Below are 17,903 nucleotides of genomic sequence, written 5' to 3' on the forward strand. Positions count from 1 at the left end.
GCTGGGGGCTCGTAATGATAAGGCGTCAGAGCAGAAAGATACTTCAGCGATCAGAGAAGGCAACTTCCTCGCCGTTGCTCGGGAGACTGAGGCCCAGGGAGGAGCAAGGCGCGCCAGGACCCCACGCTACGGAAGCGGCAGAGGCGCAGCTTGGCCCAGAGGCCGAGCCTCTCTCCCCTGCCTGCCAGGCCTCCGTGGAAAAAGGCTTGGAAATGGACAGTGTGTATTCGTGCAAAGCCACTCACATGCCCTTCTGATGCTCCGCCGGGCACCCGGACAGCACTCACTCCTTTCGTGCTAGGGCTTGGCTGCGGGGAAGGGGGCGGGGGGGGGGGGCGAATTGCATTTCCCACCGTGGCTGGTCTCGACTATACAATGCTGTTATCAAATTAGCTATTTATGAAGGCCCCCCTTTCCCTTGCTCCTTCTTTGATCACTTCCTTTATTCGAATGCCTTTGTCTTCTCCACGCCGGTTTCCAGGCCTGGCCGTCTGACAACCGATTGCAAAGGCCCCACGCTCCTCTGTCACTCTTTCTAAGGAGGAGGGAATTCTTTGGACTTATTATGCATTTATCTTTAGATAATAGTTTGGTTTATCTAGATTTTTTTCTATCGCAATTCCTTTAGGATTTAAAAAACTGGTAGCATCTGTTTTGGGGTACCGCAGAACCCTCCTTATGCTAACAAATCATTTACAAAACTGTAGCTTGGGTTTCCAACTTCGCCCAGGCAGAGCCCCTGTTTTTCTCTTTAAAAACTCAGTGCGTTATCTGATCTGCCTTTCATTAACATTTAATGACTAAAACAGTTCCATCAGGAGTACGAGGCTGACATTTCCGTTGTTTTTCTTTAAAAGCACCCCAGCATTAATCATCCCTCTAAAGGTTTCCTTTCCTACACAAATGAGATAACAAAGGTCCAGCCTAGGTGTGCACGTGTGTTGGTGTTTAGGTGTGCAGGTGCTCACGTGTCTGTGTTTTTATGCCTGTGCCTGTGAGGCTGTGCATGGACTCTTCGCCTACCGAGGTGTAACTGGCTACGAATGTGTCTAGGCTGATGGTGTGTGAGTGTGGGAGTGTGTGTGTGTGCACACATGAATCCGTGTGGGCCTGAGGCATGTGCATTGTCTGTCTCTGTGTGTTGTATGGCCATGCAACTGTGTTCATGCATGTGTATTTTCATGTACATGTGCTGGTGTGTATGTATGTGCCTGTACATGCCTATCTGTGTGTAGGTGATGGGTTGTGGGTTTGTGTGTGTCCAGGTATCTTACTGTAGGCACACGCACGGGGATGTCTTTGTCTGTATTTTTACTAGTGCGTTTGCAAAAGGCAAAGCTCAGATTTGTGTTCAGGGCCTCCTATATACATGTACACAGTACCCTCTAGTGGACGGGAGAAGAAAGCACCCCAAACAAGAACAAAAAAAAAGAAAAAGAAGAAGAAAAAAAGCAGGAATGGAATCGCCTCCCATTCCAGGCTGACGCATGGCCACATAGAGGAGAAGGTTTCCAGGATGGACCTTGAGAGGGTAGAGCGGGTCAGGCTCCCACTTCACGGGGGGCTCTGTGCAGGTTCCAGCCCTCAGGGTGGGGGGTCCATCTTCCCAGCGTGGGGAGAAAGGGCTTGTCCTCTAGTATGGAGGCAAAATCACTGAGCTTGGTTGGGAGGGGGGCCGTGGCCAGCGGGCACACAGTCAGACCACAGTTGGAGGGAGACTTACCCAGAGCTCCAGCAGTTGCTGGGGCCCTGCCTGTCTCTTGGCCAAGTCAGGCCCACGCGGAAGGACTGGTCCCTCCACGCCCTTCCTGCCTTTCCAAGTCCCAGCGATCTGGACATGGGATCCTTCTACCTGAGTTGCTGTATGAGTCTCCTATTCCTGTTGTAACAAATCACCTCAAACTTAATGACTTAAAACCGCACATTTATTACTGCAGCTCTGGAGGACAGAGTACTAAATGGGCTGCCCAGGACTGCACCCTTCTGCAGGCTCCAGGGGGGATCTTTCTCTTGCCTTTCTCGGTTTCTGGAGGCTCTGCGTGGCCTAGCTCATGGTCCTACCTCGCTGCGTCCGCTGCTGTGATCGCACTCCTGCCTCTGCCTCTGACTCCCTGACCGCCCTCTTTCCTGGGCGCTTGTGACTACGCTGGGCCCACTGGTGTAACCCAGGGTTACCTCTTTATCTCAAAATGCCTAACTTAATCATACCTGCAATGTCCCTTTGGCCATATAAGGTAACAGGTTCTGGGTGTTAGGACACAAATGTCTTTGGGGCCTGCTCTTGGACCCACCGCAGGTGCCTATTCCAGGATCTTTCACCTTCCCGTACAGGTCTGGGTGGGTCGGGACCCGCAGGACTCGAGCTCACATTGGCACCTGCGGACCATTGGCCCTGTGTCTGACATCACACCAGATGCTTCACGGACCATCTCCTGTGGTCCTTCCAACATTTCTTTCTTTCTTTTAATTTTAATCCTCACCTGAGGATATGTCTTCTTTAAAAAATATATTTTATTGATTATGCTATTACAATTGTCCCATTTCCCCCCTTTCATTCCCCTCCACCCTGCACACCCCCCTTCCACCCACATTCCCCCCCTTTAGCTCATGTCCATGTGTCATACATATAAGTTCTTTAGCTTCTATATTTCCCATATCATTCTTACCCTCCCCCCGTCTATTTTCTACCTACCATTTATGCTTCTTATTCTCTGTACCTTTTCCCTCTCACTCCTCCTCCCACTCCCCTGTTGTTAACCCTCCACGTGATCTCCATTTCTGTGGTTCTGTTCCTGTTCAGGTTGTTTGCTTAGTTTTTTTTTGTTTTTAGGTATGGCTGTTAATGATTGCGAGTTTCTTGTCATTTTACTATACATGTTTTTATCTTCTTTTTCTTAGGTGAGTCCCTTGAACATCTCATGTAATAATGACTTGGTGATGATGAACTCCTTTAGCTTTACCTTGTCTGGGAAGCACTTTATCTGTCCTTCCATTCTAAATAAAAGCTTTGCTGGATAGAGCAATCTTGGGTGTAGGTCCTTGCCTTTCATGACTTGGAATACTTCTTTCCAGCCCCTTCTTGCCTGCAAGGTCTCTTTTGAGAAATCCACTGACAGTCTGATGGGCACTCCTTTGTAGGTGACTGTCCCCTTGTCTCTTGCGCCTCACTACGCAACTGGCCTCTCTTGCGCTTCTAGAATTCTCTCCTTCATTTTAATTTTGGGTAATGTAATTATGATGTGCCTTGGTGTGTTTCTCCTTGGGTCCACCTTCTTTAGGACTCTCTGAGCTTCCTGGACTTCCTGGAAGTCTATTTCCTTTGCCAGATTGAGGAAGTTCTCCTTTATTATTGGGTCAAACAGGTTTTCCACTTGTTGCTGTTCCTCTTCCCTTTCTGGTGCCCCTATAATTTGGATGTTGGAACATTTAAAGATGTCCTGGAGGTTCCTAAGCCTCTCCTCATCTTTTTGAATTCTTGTTTCTTCATTTTTTTCTGATTGGATGTTTCTTTCTTCCTTCTGGTCCACTCCATTGATTTGAGTCCCGGTTTCCTTCTCATTACTTTTGGTCCCCTGTACATATTCTTTTATTTCACTTAGCATAGCCTTCATATTTGAAATCTAATTTGTGACCAAAATCAACCAATTCTGTGAGCATCCTGATCACCAGTGTTTGGAACTGTGCATCTGATAGGTTGGCTATCTCTTTGTCGCTTAGTTGTATTTGTTCTGGAGCTTTGATCCATTCTCTTGTTTGGGCCATGTTTTTTTGTTGGTTTTTTTTTTGTCTTGACGCACCTGTCGCATAGTGAGGGGCAGAGCCTTAGGTGTTTACCAGGGTGGGACAATCTAATGGCTGGGTTGTGATGCTATCTGTGGGGGAGGGGTCCTAGAGGAAACAATTGTGCTTGCTCCACTTTCTCTCGGGTTTCAGTCCCTTCTGCCACTTCCCACAAGCAAACTGGGCCCTTCTGGTGCCGATTCCCTTGTGGGTGGGCTCGTGAACGTTCCAGGCCCCTGTGGGTCTCTCCAACAAACTCTCCTGTGAGGTTTGGAGTCTCTCCTGGCACCTCAACCCCCACAGGTGTTTTCCCCACACTGGGACCCTGGGTTGCGCAGTCATGTTTTGCTCCCCAGTTTTGCCTGGTTTATCTGGGCGCAGATGTGGGACCCCTGGGTTCATCAGCCGCGCTGTGCACCAAGCCCCACCACAATCTGCCACCTCCTTGCATGCCCGGTGCCAGTGCTTTTTTTGCCACGACCCCTCTCCTCTGGGCCACCTGACTCTGCCCCTCACACCGGTCTGGATGAGTGTGTCTACTTTAACTCCTTGGTTGTCAGACTTCCATACAGTTCAATTTTCTTTCAGTTCTGGTTGTTTTTTTTTTTTTGTTTCTAAATTGCTGCTGTCCTTATTTGGGTTGTGCAAGGAGGCACAGTGTGTCTACCTACGCCTCCATCTTGGCCAGAGGTCCTGGATGTGCCCCAACACTCCTGGGTATGCGCTCCCGGAAACAACAGAAGATGGGTCTCGCTTGCCGTGGAGAGGGTGGCCCTCTGTACATCTGATGTACAGACCCACCTCCCCGAATCAGGTCGTCTGCCTGGCCCTGCGTGCATTTATTGCATTCTGCAGCACTCTATAATATTCCTGCCAAGGGCTTGTCTGACCTCTGTTTGCGCACCCTGACGACAGGGGACTCGTTCCCTCCNGTATGCGCTCCCGGAAACAACAGAAGATGGGTCTCGCTTGCCGTGGAGAGGGTGGCCCTCTGTACATCTGATGTACAGACCCACCTCCCCGAATCAGGTCGTCTGCCTGGCCCTGCGTGCATTTATTGCATTCTGCAGCACTCTATAATATTCCTGCCAAGGGCTTGTCTGACCTCTGTTTGCGCACCCTGACGACAGGGAACTCGTTCCCTCCCAGGGCAGTGCCTCCTACCATGGGGGAGGTTCTGCTGGTTAGAAGGCGCTTTCTCAAGCTGCCCTAAATGTGGGAGACTCACAGGCTGCTACAGCTGAGTGAGAACTTGGAGGTTTCCTAGGCAGAAGTGCTGGGTCTTTTCACACCCAGAGGCCCCTCCCCATCATTACCCCTCCCCTCTGGCTCTCTGCTGGGATCTATTGTGCCTGCCTCCCAGCAGCAGTGAGTAAGTCCTCCTCTGAGAGAGGACCCTTTTCAGGTGACAGTGTCTTACTCCTCCAGGGTAAGCACTGCCGTTAGAACCAGAGCTGAGGCCTGGCAAGGTGAACTCGCCCAGAGTTACACAGCTGGAAAATGCAGACATTTTGAACTCAGAATTGTTCAACTTCAAAACCATGAATAGACATTACAAGGGTTAAACTTCCACTTTATAGTTGAGAAAACTGAAACTGGAGGTGGAGTAATAATTTGGGAGTAATTAGAGTAATAACCTGGTCATAATATGGCATAAATCATCGCCTTAAGAAAAACATACACCTGTGTCCCTTTAAGGACTGCGCCATCAGTGAGCCAGGCAGTCTGGGTGATCCAGGGCATGAAGATGTATTTAAAGGCAGGGGCATTGAGGTATAATAAATACACAGTCAAATTCACCCACTGTAAGTGTAAAGGTCTAGGGATTTTGACGAGGGGTGCAGTCTCACAACCTCCGAGACGACCAGAAGCAGCCTCCTCCTGTGGCCTCCAAAGGCTGCCTCATGTCCCTCTGGGTCAAACCCTCCTCCCTCCAGCTCCCACCACCCCTGCTCTGTTTTGTGTCTCTAGTTGTTGCCCTTTCTGGAATGTCATAGATAGAAAATGGGTGGCCTTTTCATTCTTCTTTGTAATTAAGGTGCTCACGTGTAAATAAGTGTATGCTTTTGGGGACAGAGTCTGTGACAAACATGCGCAGTCGTGTGACCACCACAGTGCAGACACAGAACTGTTCTGCCACCCGTCACCCCGCCCCCACAGCTCCCTGGGCTGTGCCTCTGTGGCCACCCCTTCTCCCCACTCTGGCAATTGACGACCCACTTCCTGTCCCTGTAACTCTGTTTTCCGGCATGTCGTTTAAATGGGGTCATACAGATGTTGCCTCTGACTATATCTCTTTCCACCATCGTACATTTGGGATTTATCCATGCGCTGTGTATCCCTGGCCCATTTCTTCCCATTGCTGAGCAGGATTCCATTGTATGAACATGAATGTACCACAGTATACCCATGAACGCCATGTAGGTTACTTCCCAATGAGGCAATTATAAATTATCCTCTGTGTGTTCTGCTGGATTTGTGTGGCTAATGTTTCGCTGAAGCAGAGTCTATATTCATGAAGAATGGTGGCCTAGAGTCTTTTGGGGGAATGTCTTTGTCTGCTTTTGGTGTCAGGGGAATGTTGGCCCTGTAAAAATGACCGGGAAGTGTGTTCTCCTCTTCTGTTTTCTCTAAGAGTCTGTGTAGAATTGGTATTATTTCTTCCTGAAAGAACTTGGTATTAGAATTCACCAGTGAAGCTATTTGAGTCTGGAGTTTCCTTTGTTGAGAGATTTTCAATTATGAATTCAATTTGTTTAAGAGATAGAGGGCTGTTCTTGTTATCTGTTTCCTACTGAGTGAAGCTTTGGTAGTTTGTGTCTTCCAAAGGGTTTTTTCCATTTCATCAAAGTTATTACATTTATTATTATAAAGCTGAGGAAAAGCCAGTGCTGAGACACCCAAACACATGAGTGAGTGACTCACCAAAGGAGAGACCATTGAGAACAAAGAACAAAAATTCACATTAGGAAATAAACTGAAATTCATGAAAAGCTATGTTTTTTTGAAACGAGTCAGTTTATTAAAAAGTATACTTATGCACAAAGATGTAAAGCAAAGTCTTATCAAAAAGTTGGAAACCACATAAATGTCAAAGAAAGTTAATATGGTGTACTCCCTAAATAGAATATATATTTTACTTTTGAATGGTGAAAATATGCATAGTAAAGTCTATGAAGAAGTACACCAAGATGTTAATACTAGTTATTTGTTGAGATTTTGAGCCCATGGAGTCCTTTTCTCCTTCTTTTCTATATTCTCCAAATTGGCTACATAAAATTTTTTAGTAGGAGGGACAACTGTTAAGAGAAACACCACTTCCTCCGCCCTCCAGCAGGGGTGCAATGGAGTTCCCGTCCCACACAGGCCCTGCCACAGAGCAGCCCTCAGAAATGCAGTGAAGGACCAGCACCTGAGATCTGAAGGTCACTCTGTCCTGGGGCCTTGGCTGCTGCCAGCACTGCCACCTCTGCTGCTGTCACAACCACTGCCATCAGTCTGGGCCTGGGACCCGTCCCTGGCTGCCCGCTTGGTTCCTATGGCTTGTTGGACTACCCTAAATGTTGTGCGTGTCATGCACACCACCCGCCATCCCTGCAGGGCTGAGCCCGGGCACACGGGCCCTGCCACCAGCACGGCCACTCTGCTCACACACACGCTCCATCATCTTATTAGATTCACTTACAAAACACAAGGTAAGTGAAACAAAGTTCCAAGGTGAAATTATTAAGCATTTCAAAGCAGTGACAGTAGAACATACCTGTTTTGCATACCTGGAAAACTAGCCACAGGGTGGCCAGGGTAGCAGAGGCTGGACATGGAGTGGTGTCCCTTAGAAGTCAGAATGGGTGACAGGGCAGACCAGCAGTTAACATGTGCACGCACCTCAGCGTGCACGCTCCCCGTGTTACTACAGTGGAGTGATATGTGCGGTGGATAGCAGCGGGAAACAAGGCACCGTTAGGACAGAGACCATTTCCTGATTTTGTTCACAGTTGTATCTCCAGAGCCCAGCCTAGGAACTGGCACTTAGTAGGTAACCAATAAATATTTATTCAATGTAATTAGAGAGTAAGTATTGTTTGTGCTGTTGCTTATTAGCACGGTAACTCCTACCCATGCTTCAAGATCCTTTGCAAAATGCCCCCTCCACTTGGGAGCTTTCTGCAGTTCTTCCAGAGTTCGCGGTTTCTCCTATGCTTTTACTGCATCTTGTGCAGCCCTCCACCCTAGCACGAAGCTGACGCATGAGGTCACACGGCAGCACCTTACACAGGTCCTCAGGGTCCGGCTCGGTTTCCAGTTTTTTCCTTGGGAATTTTGTTAATAAAAAATCTTAACGATCAACTAGGACAACACAAATCTTTCTATGTCATTTTCTAAGAAGTATTTTGTCTTAATCATCCTTCCCTCTCTTTTTGCCAAATGCTTTTATTGTAGTCCTAAGATGTTTGTGCTTCCTTTTTGAAAAATAAATGTCAATTTTGGAATAAGTCTGGGTGTGTGGGAAAGTCGCACAGACAGTGTGGAGTTCACAAGCACCACCCCCTCATCCTGTCTCCCCCACTGCCAATGTCTCATGTTCCCATGGCATGTGGGCCAAAATGAAGAAACCTGACATTGGTGCATCATGATTAAGCAAACTCCAGACCTTATTCAACTTCTGGAGTGTTCCCATCAATGCCCTTTCTCCGCTTTATGGGTACCCTGCAGACTGCCCTCCGGGCTGGGTGTTACTGTCTTTCAAAGGCTCAGACTGGCGTTGTGGGTCCGTGAGGAGAATTCCGTAGAGGTGACGTGCCCTTGTTGTCACATCCTGCCAGGTGATCCCTGACACCCCTGCTGAGGTTCTTGATTCCCTCAGTGGAGGTGGCGCTTGCCAGGCGGCTTCCCTGGAAAGTGGTTTTCCCTTCTCACACTGTATTCCTTGGAAGCGAAGATGGGATGTAGAATCCTATCTCATGCATCTCAGAGCCTGTCACCATGTTATAATTGTTCTTTTTTAAAAAAAATTAAGTGAACTATGATTACTTTAAAATACATTTAGTATCACGCTTCAAAAGGAAATTAAGCTGTTAAACCCAGAGCTCGCAGAATTACTATACACGTGCTATGCTTTGTTCCTCAGATTACAAAATGACCCTGATTGTGAACAGATAAGGTAAGAGTGTTAGTGGCATAATTAGTGCTGTTTGTCATAAGCCCTAATCATGTCCCCCACCCTGGTTGCCTGTGGCCCCCTGTGACAAATGATGCAACCATTCCCAGGCCCCTGCTGTGTCCCAGACTTTGTCCTAGGCTCTGTGGCTTGGACCCTGGCATTGAGCTGATCCAACCTTTTTCTTGGACAGCAGGGAGAACTGAAGACCAGAGACAGAGTGGCTTCCCCAAGGTCACACAGCCCGTGAGTGGTAGAACCAGGGCTGGAACCTGAGACTCCGGCTTCCCCAGAGCTCACAGCGATGCCGGTGCTACTTTGGGGCCCTCCTTCCCCAATTCCCTCCTCAGCCAAGAACGACTCTGCTCTTCTGCATGGCTTTCCATTCCAGTCCCAGCACCAGAGTCCCTGCTGAGTAATCGAGCTCAGGTCTGGTGTGGATGGCCCAGAGGAGAACTGTCACAGCTCAGCAAAGCCCCAGGGAGCTCCTGGGGGTCGGGGTGACAATTCCATGGAGGGCTTAACACAGAACAGGTGTGAATAATTGTGGAGTGAATGGATCAGCAGAAACACTTAAATCCGCTACCTCTTCCACCTGGTGGTAGCACAGTCCTGTCCTTGAGAACATTCATTGGCCCAGCCCTCTGCACCAGCTCGTGTGCTTCCTTGGTCTAATGACGAGCTGACGGCCCCTCCCCTACAAGAACCCACACTCAGAGGGCAGGCGCCATGTTGCTCACCAGTTGGACCCCAGCATTTAGCCCAGAGGCGGTTAGTTAACACCTAGTACGTGTGTGATAGCCAAGTGAGTGAGGTCCCAGGCAGAGAGGAACAGGCTGTCCCACACGCAGCCAAGCTTTCTCATAGCCCAGATATGGTCTCCCACATTTCTCACCAGCCGCCAGGCTGTCTCATCAGATGTGGGTTTTCAAATAGAAGGGAGGAGTTGAGTGTTCCAGCTAAACAAAGCATCGGGCTGAGCCAGCTTGTCTTCCACTCCACCCTGCCCGACAGCCCAGAGCTCTGCAAGTCAGGCCTGTCCTGCAGCCAACCCTCATTTTCCAAAATCTGCACCCTGTCTGGAAATGGGGCACAGGGGACTTTGGGAGGGAGGCCACCCATCCCCTTCCATTTTGGATGGCCAGGAGACATGGCTCTCCTCCCGCAGTCCACCCCACGTGTGGCCAACACACCCCGATCCTGGGGGCACAAGAGGGAGGGGGTTTACATTCATCGGTGGAGAGAAGGAAAGAAGCAAGATCTTGCACCTGAGCCCGAACTGGGGGCTCCATTGGGAGCTGAGCACCTCACCTGGGCTGGCTTGTTCGCAGCACATTACCAGTCAGACCCGGGGTGCTACACCCTTTTACAGCGGTGGAAACTGAGGTTCAGACAGATTGCTAATTTGCCAAGGCTGCAAACCCCTTTNCAAAATCTGCACCCTGTCTGGAAATGGGGCACAGGGGACTTTGGGAGGGAGGCCACCCATCCCCTTCCATTTTGGATGGCCAGGAGACATGGCTCTCCTCCCGCAGTCCACCCCACGTGTGGCCAACACACCCCGATCCTGGGGGCACAAGAGGGAGGGGGTTTACATTCATCGGTGGAGAGAAGGAAAGAAGCAAGATCTCGCACCTGAGCCCGAACTGGGAGCTCCATTGGGAGCTGAGCACCTCACCTGGGCTGGCTTGTTCGCAGCACATTACCAGTCAGACCCGGGGTGCTACACCCTTTTACAGCGGTGGAAACTGAGGCTCAGACAGATTGCTAATTTGCCAAGGCCGCAAACCCCTTTCATCTAACCCCAGAGCCTGAGGACTTGCCTCGGGCTGTGGAGAGGGGGCTTCTGGTCCCAGACTCTCATTTTTCTCACTGCCAGAGTAGTCATTTTCTTCCCCAGTCCACATGAAAGGCCACCAGCATGGTTTGATTCACTCCTGTGTTTGTTTTTAAGGTTAATATTAGTCATGGGAGGGAGAGAGGACATTCACTCCCTGGTGGGAATTACTCCAATCCTTTGCTTTCCTCTGACTCCAGCTGAGTCCATTAAAAATAGGAAGGAGGGAAAAAAAGGTCAAGAGGGCTATGCGCTCCCGGAAACAACAGAAGATGGGTCTCGCTTGCCGTGGAGACGGTGGCCCTCTGTACATCTGATGTACAGACCCACCTCCCCGAATCAGGTCGTCTGCCTGGCCCTGCGTGCATTTATTGCATTCTGCAGCACTCTATAATATTCCTGCCGAGGGCTTGTCTGACCTCTGTTTGCGCACCCTGATGACAGGGAACTCGTTCCCTCCCAGGGCAGTGCCTCCTACCATGGGGGAGGTTCTGCTGGTTAGAAGGCGCTTTCTCAAGCTGCCCTAAATGTGGGAGACTCACAGGCTGCTACAGCTGAGTGAGAACTTGGAGGTTTCCTAGGCAGAAGTGCTGGGTCTTTTCACACCCAGAGGCCCCTCCCCATCATTACCCCTCCCCTCTGGCTCTCTGCTGGGATCTATTGTGCCTGCCTCCCAGCAGCAGTGAGTAAGTCCTCCTCTGAGAGAGGACCCTTTTCAGGTGACAGTGTCTTCTGGGATGCTTTAGCTGTAGAAGACCTTGGATTGGAAACCACCAGCTACTCTAACCCCTGGGCCGTGCAGACGAACAGCTGCTGCCCAGAGAGGACAAGCAGCATGTCCAAGGACACCTGGTGAGAAGGCCGGTGTCTGACCAGACACCCTGATTGATCTCCTGTTGTTCCTAGCCAGCCTGACCTTCTCGGAGAGCAGAGAAAACAGGGGACAAGAAAAAAGTGGGGATAAACTTTGATGGAGAGAAGAGGAGAGACATGAAGCGGACCCAGGGCAGTCAGTGCCTCCCGGAGGGCACTAGGGGGAGGCGGCCGAGTGAGTACACTGGGCACAGGGCCCTGAGACTGGGGCAGAGGCCGGATGTGGGCTGCATGGGCCTGCAAACAGAGGGCGGATCCCCTCTCCGCCTCAAAAACACCTGCAGAGGCCGTCCAGGCCACATGCACATTGACCCCAACTTCATACTCGCACACACATCTGAGCTCTCAACACCGTCTTCTTCCTCTTTTTTAAAAGATTTTATTTATTTACTTGTAGAGATAGGTGAAGGGAGGGAGAAAGAGAGCGAGAGAAAGAGCGTGAGAGAAACATCTACATGTGAAAGCAACATGATCGGTTGCCTCTCACACATCCCCAACTGGGCACCCGGCCTGCAGCCCAGGCATGGGTTCTGACCAGGAATTGAAACAGTGACCTTTTGGTTTGTGGGGCAGTGCCCAGCCCACTGAGCCACAGCAGTCAGGACTTGCCGCCCTCTTCGGCCCTCCCTCCTCATCCAGGTCTTTACTCCAGCTGGTCCTTGAGCCGTTTCCTCTTCTCTCCTTGGCTGCCCAGAGCGATGAGCAACCAACACAGCTGCAGCTTGGTTGTGCCCTTGGATGTGCTGGTCACCCCTGCAGCCTTGGCCCTCTTAGTCTTTGTGATGTCCCTGCACACTGACTATGAGTATTCCTGATTTACAGACATAAAAACTGAGGCTCAGAAAAAGTAGATTTCCTAATTTTACAATCACAAACTATTACCTGGAGAAATGAGACTAGGACCCGAGGTCTTTAGGTTTCAAACTTAGCGTTCTTCTGAATATACTTCACCATTCTACTTTTCATGTGGAAAATATTCCGAACCTTAGGATCTCATGTATATGCCCAGAAAACAAAACTGGAGCCGTGGTTATCACTGGGTGATTTTTATTTTCCTCTTCATTCCAATGCCTTCATTTCAATTTCATTTTTTCTATAATGAGCACGAATTCTTTCCATAATCAGAAAAAACCATTAGAAGCAAAATTGTTCTTATCCCCCAAAGCCCAGCTCCATGCTACCTTGAACCTGAAAGGAGGGCTCCCTGGGGGTGAGCAGCGCTGCCCTCCAAACCTCAGTTGCTGTGACCTTCACTCCCTTCCTACGGACTGGACTGTGCCCCCCTAATATTTGTATGTTGAAGCCCTAACTTCAACCATATTTCAGGCCCCATATTTGGGGTCTGAAAGGAGGCAATTAAGGTTAAATGAGGTCATACAGGTGGGGCCCCGATCCAAGAGGATTAGTGTCTTTATAACAAGAGACACCAGAGAGCTTACTCCCTTCCCTTCTCCATGTGTGGACACAATGAGAAGGCTTACAAGCCAGGGAGAGAGTCTTGACCAGAAACTGACTCATCCAGACCTTGATGTTGGCCTTCTAGCCTCCAGAAATGTGAGGAAATAAATTTTTTTCAGCCGTCCTGCCTATGGGGCTTTGTTGCGATAGCCTGGGCAGCTGGAGACACCTCTTCAACTAGAGAGGAGAGTGAGCCTGGGGTCAGGGTCGGGGTCAGGGCTGGGACACTCGTGAGAACCCCAGGGGCACTTGTGGGGAAGGCAGACTCCCAGATATGCCCCGACCCCAGTGGATTCCAAGCGGGCATATCTGAGGTTGAGACTGAAGGCTGCCTTTTATCAAGGCCTCCAGGGTTTTGAGAGGAGATCGCTCACAGCCCTTTGAAAAGGCCTGGCTCAGAGGACCACACAGTCCCCTCCGAACCCTACCTTCTGCTCCCATGTCAGTGAAGCCCCAATGCTGAGCCCCTGCCCTATCCCAGCCAACCCCCATTTTTAGACATGGGGTCATTCTAAGTCATCCTCTTTTGCCTGTTTTCATATTAAAGTGTGAGAATGCAGAGGCCAATGGAGAAAAATAAGCTAAAAATTCATAAAACAGGAAAGTGAATCCATGTACACTCCTGGAAAATGGACAAAAAACATCAAGTTACCCCAAAGTTTGCAAAATGCCCCACTGGAGGAACTAAAATTACTAATACAGTCATCTTTTCATATCTATGGGTTTTATATCCACAGATTCAACTAATTATGGATTTAAAAATATTTGGGAAAAAAATCCCAGAAAGTTCCAAAAAGCAAAACTCGAATCTGCCACATGCTGAGGACGACAAAGATTCCACACGATCGAGGTGCTGTGCATGCAGGCTCTGCTGTCGCCTATATCCAAATACTACCCCATTGTACATAACGGACGTGAGCGTCTTTGGGGCATCCTCAGGGTCCTGGAACCAATCCCCCATGGGCACCGAGACAACTGCTATTCTAGAGAAAACAGAGACAGACAATATTCATTGTCTGCGTTATTTATTGCTGCATAACAGACTGCCTCAAAATTTAGCACTTTCAAACAAGTTCCCGAGGGTGGGGACTCCGTGAAGGGTTTAGCTGGCTGGTTCTGGCTCAGAGTATCTCATGGGGTCATCACGCTGCAGTCCCCCGAAGGCTTGCCTTGGGCCAGGGAAATCCACTTCCAAGTGCACTGCCCACGGGCATGTTGGCAGCTTGAAGAAATGCCTGGATTCCTAGCACCTGGACCCCTCCAAAGCTCACACAGCAGCTTCCTTCCCGGAACAAGAGACCAGAGAGAAAGGCCCAAGACCAGGCCTCAGTCTTTTGTAAGCTAATGTCGGTGTGACGTACCACCATCACTTCTACCATCTGCCATCAGTCACACAGACCAGACTGCTGGTACAATGTGGGATGAGACCACAGAAGTGGCTGTGACCACTAGGAGTGGTCATTAGGTGCTGGGGGCTGGGGGCCATCCTGGAGTCTGGTTAGAACAATTGTTTTTTAACCAAATTGACATTTGGACTAAATTAACATCAACCAACATGTTTTTAGCCCAGTTGCCTTCAGGCAGATGACAGATGGCTCTGGAACATACACGGGAGTGTGAGTGAGGGTATCTCCTTCTTCCCTGTGTGTGGTGAGCTGAATAACGGTCCCTGAAGTCATTCGGGTCCTGATTCCTCGGACCTGCATAAACTCAGATGGGAAAAGCATCTCTGACTCTCCAGTCTGGGAGCAGCCCAGGGACAGGGATGGGGCCCACTTCGTCTCTGCACTGCCAGGACCCTTGATGCAGGGCCATCAGTGACAGGAACTGAGTGGAGACGGAATGGTGGATGGCAGATGCTTGCTAATGTGGAAACTGCTGGGCCTTGGCAAAGGGCTGTGCCGAGGAAATAGTCTTTGAACCCCAACAAGAATTGACTGGAGGCAGAGGTGAAAGACACGGGCATCCTGAGCCCCTGTTCCCCTACTCTGGGGGCTGAGGAGTCAGCTGCTGCTGATCCAAGAGGCCTTTGGGCGTTTCTTGGCAACGCTGCACGGTGTGTTGTTAGCAGTGGACAGCATTTCAGCCTTGCTCAATCCACAAGTGTGTGACGATGCACTTGGCTGCTGCCAACACTTTGTACTTCAGCCATTGCCTCCTCAAGGCCTATAACCAGAGGTGGCAACAGGATGGGAAAAGCAGCTAACTGGGTTTCTCACACAGCATGCACTCGGGGTCCAAAGTTTATGGCCAAGGACTCTGCTCACAAACATTACTAAACAGCTTTACTACAACCTTCTCTGGCCCTGATCCTCTGCTGGCCCTTGTGTCTGTCTTTATCCCCTCCTTGTACGGCAGGGAAGACACAGGCCCAGAGGGAGGAAGTTGCCCAAGGCCACACACTGTGAGGCTGAAGCAGGGCCCAGGGCCCAGGCCCCAGGCCCCAGGGCCCAGGCTCTGATACCCAGCCCTGTGCCCTTTTCACCATCCTTGCCTGCTGCGGTGATTGCTGCCCAATAATTAACTGTGGATTTAGATAAAGCCACAGAGCCCAATCCTGAAGGTCACGAATGGACAGATCTGTGACAGAGCCTTTGAACCAGGAAGACATAGTCTCTTGATTTGGTAACACAATCTTTTCTTATGTTTTTAACTTTTTATTATGAGCAAGCTTAAGTGTAATGCAAGACTAGAAAGGATGTAATGAGTCTCCTGTTCCCCGGGAGCAGCCAGCTGAAGTATTATCAACACCTGTTGCTCTTGCTAGCATCACTTAGACGTGCCTTTCCCCTGGGAAACCAGAGGGGACACACGCCGCAACCAGAGAGAGGTTTTCAAATTGCACACTGGACTGTGTCAACCTTGCCTCCCCCTCCTTCTTTCTGAAACTCTAGCAGTATCCCCTGCAGGGGGAAGTTGAGACAGAGCAAAGCCCTCACCCAGCCCCAGACAACCTGTCTCTGGGCTATTTTTTTAAGTAAGGGAAAAATAGACTTCTCTCTTGTTGAAGCCACTTTTATTTGGAGTTTTTTCTCTTACATCAGAAGTTCAAAAGCCTGGCTACCTCTCGGAACCCACTGAGGGCTTCAAAACAAAGCAAAGATGAAACAGGATAAGCAGCCAGAACCCTGGGGCATTCCCATTCCGGTTGGTCTGGAGCGCAGCTCAGGCAGCGGTGTTTCTGAAAGCTCTCCAGGCGGTGCTAATGGCAGAGACCCACTGTGTAAGGCCATGAGTCTGAACTCATTCTGACGCACTGCTCAGCTGAAAGGGCTTCTCCCAAAAGCTCCAGGCGGGAGGCACTCAGGGCTCCCTCCTGAGCTTTGGCAGAGTTTCACGCTAGTTTCTGTTAGTGTACGTGATGGTTTATTGCATTAGTTTCATTGTAGGTCAGTTTCCTCACTGACTTCTGAGCTCCTCCAGGGAGGGACCACGTTGGGTCCATGATTTTCAACCGGTGTGCTGCAAGAATTTTCCCAACATGCAATACCCATTTATTTGGTCATGGACACTGGCCTCTTTTCCCTTAGACTGTCAAGTGAAAAAAATGACAACTGCTAACACAACAATAGCCATCTGGTGGGAAAAAAAACCAAAATTGTACCTATTTTTTGGTCAGATTGGCGAAAAATCTATTTTTTGGTGTGTCAGAGAATTTTAGTAATTAGTTTATGTGTGCCGTGAGATGAGAAAGCTTGAACACCTCTGTGTGAGGTTCATCCCGCATGCTGGCTCAGGAGTCAGGGTTCTTACCTGGGCCTCCAAGCCCTGCATGGACTGGTCCCTGCCCACACCCCAGCCTCCTCCAGAGCCAGCCATGCCTTCATGATCCCTGCTCCCGCCCTGTTTGTGAATTCCCTGCAAGGCTGTAAATTAATGGCTGAGAAGTCTGGCAGGTGTCGCACTGGGCTGAAATTGCGGTGTTGGCAGAGATGCATCCCTTCTGGAATTCTGGGGACAGTTTTGAACCTGTGCCTTTTCCAGCTGCTTGCATCACCTTGTATTAGCCCAGTGGTGAGGGACTCACTGCCTTTCATGGGATCCCCCAGGATCCTGCAGACCACATCTGCTTTCACCCTTCGGAAATTTGGAGGGTGTGACCTTGATTCTTGAGTTCTAAGGAGTGGACACCCCCAGTCTCTTCAGCTTCTTCTTATCGGACTCAGCCTCCAACCTCTCCCACCCACCACAGCTTTCCAGTTGGGTGTGACCAAGTGAAGACTGAAACTTGCTTTGTCATGGACTCACTGTTAATGATTGAGCAAATAATAGTTAAGTCCATCCACCATGGGGTACCTTGCCAAATGCCTGAGGAACAATACCAGGCTGGCTGTGTGCCACGGTGGGAGTTGAGGGGGAGCACAGAAGGGGCTTTGCAAGGGCAACACGGTTGCTGGGAAAACAGGAGCACAGATGTGGCAGGAGGCAGGATGCAGTGCCTTTAGTGAAGATCGACTCTTCGCAGCAAGGACTGTGAGCAACCTAAGGATGACAGGTAACAAAAGATCCCATAGAGATGTTGCTTAAGGAGAGACCTATGTGAAGCAGTCAGGTGCAGGCAAGAGAACATGAATGATATGGGGAGAAGTAGGGATTTACCAAATTTTGCTGTGTATAATGCACACTTTTTTTACCCAAGTTTTTTTAGGAAAAAATAAGGATGCTCATTAAACATGGAAAGTACTAATTCCAGATCTATATAAATGTTTTGAATTCTCTTATTTATGCTTATGCATTAAAAGTATAACTTTAAAAAGCAATAGTGATATCCTTTGCAAAATAATACCCTGGAACACG

The sequence above is a fragment of the Sturnira hondurensis genome, unplaced genomic scaffold, assembly GCF_014824575.4.
Source record: "Sturnira hondurensis isolate 20B ecotype Veracruz unplaced genomic scaffold, ASM1482457v3 Scaffold0022566, whole genome shotgun sequence".
NCBI lineage: Eukaryota > Metazoa > Chordata > Mammalia > Chiroptera > Phyllostomidae > Sturnira > Sturnira hondurensis.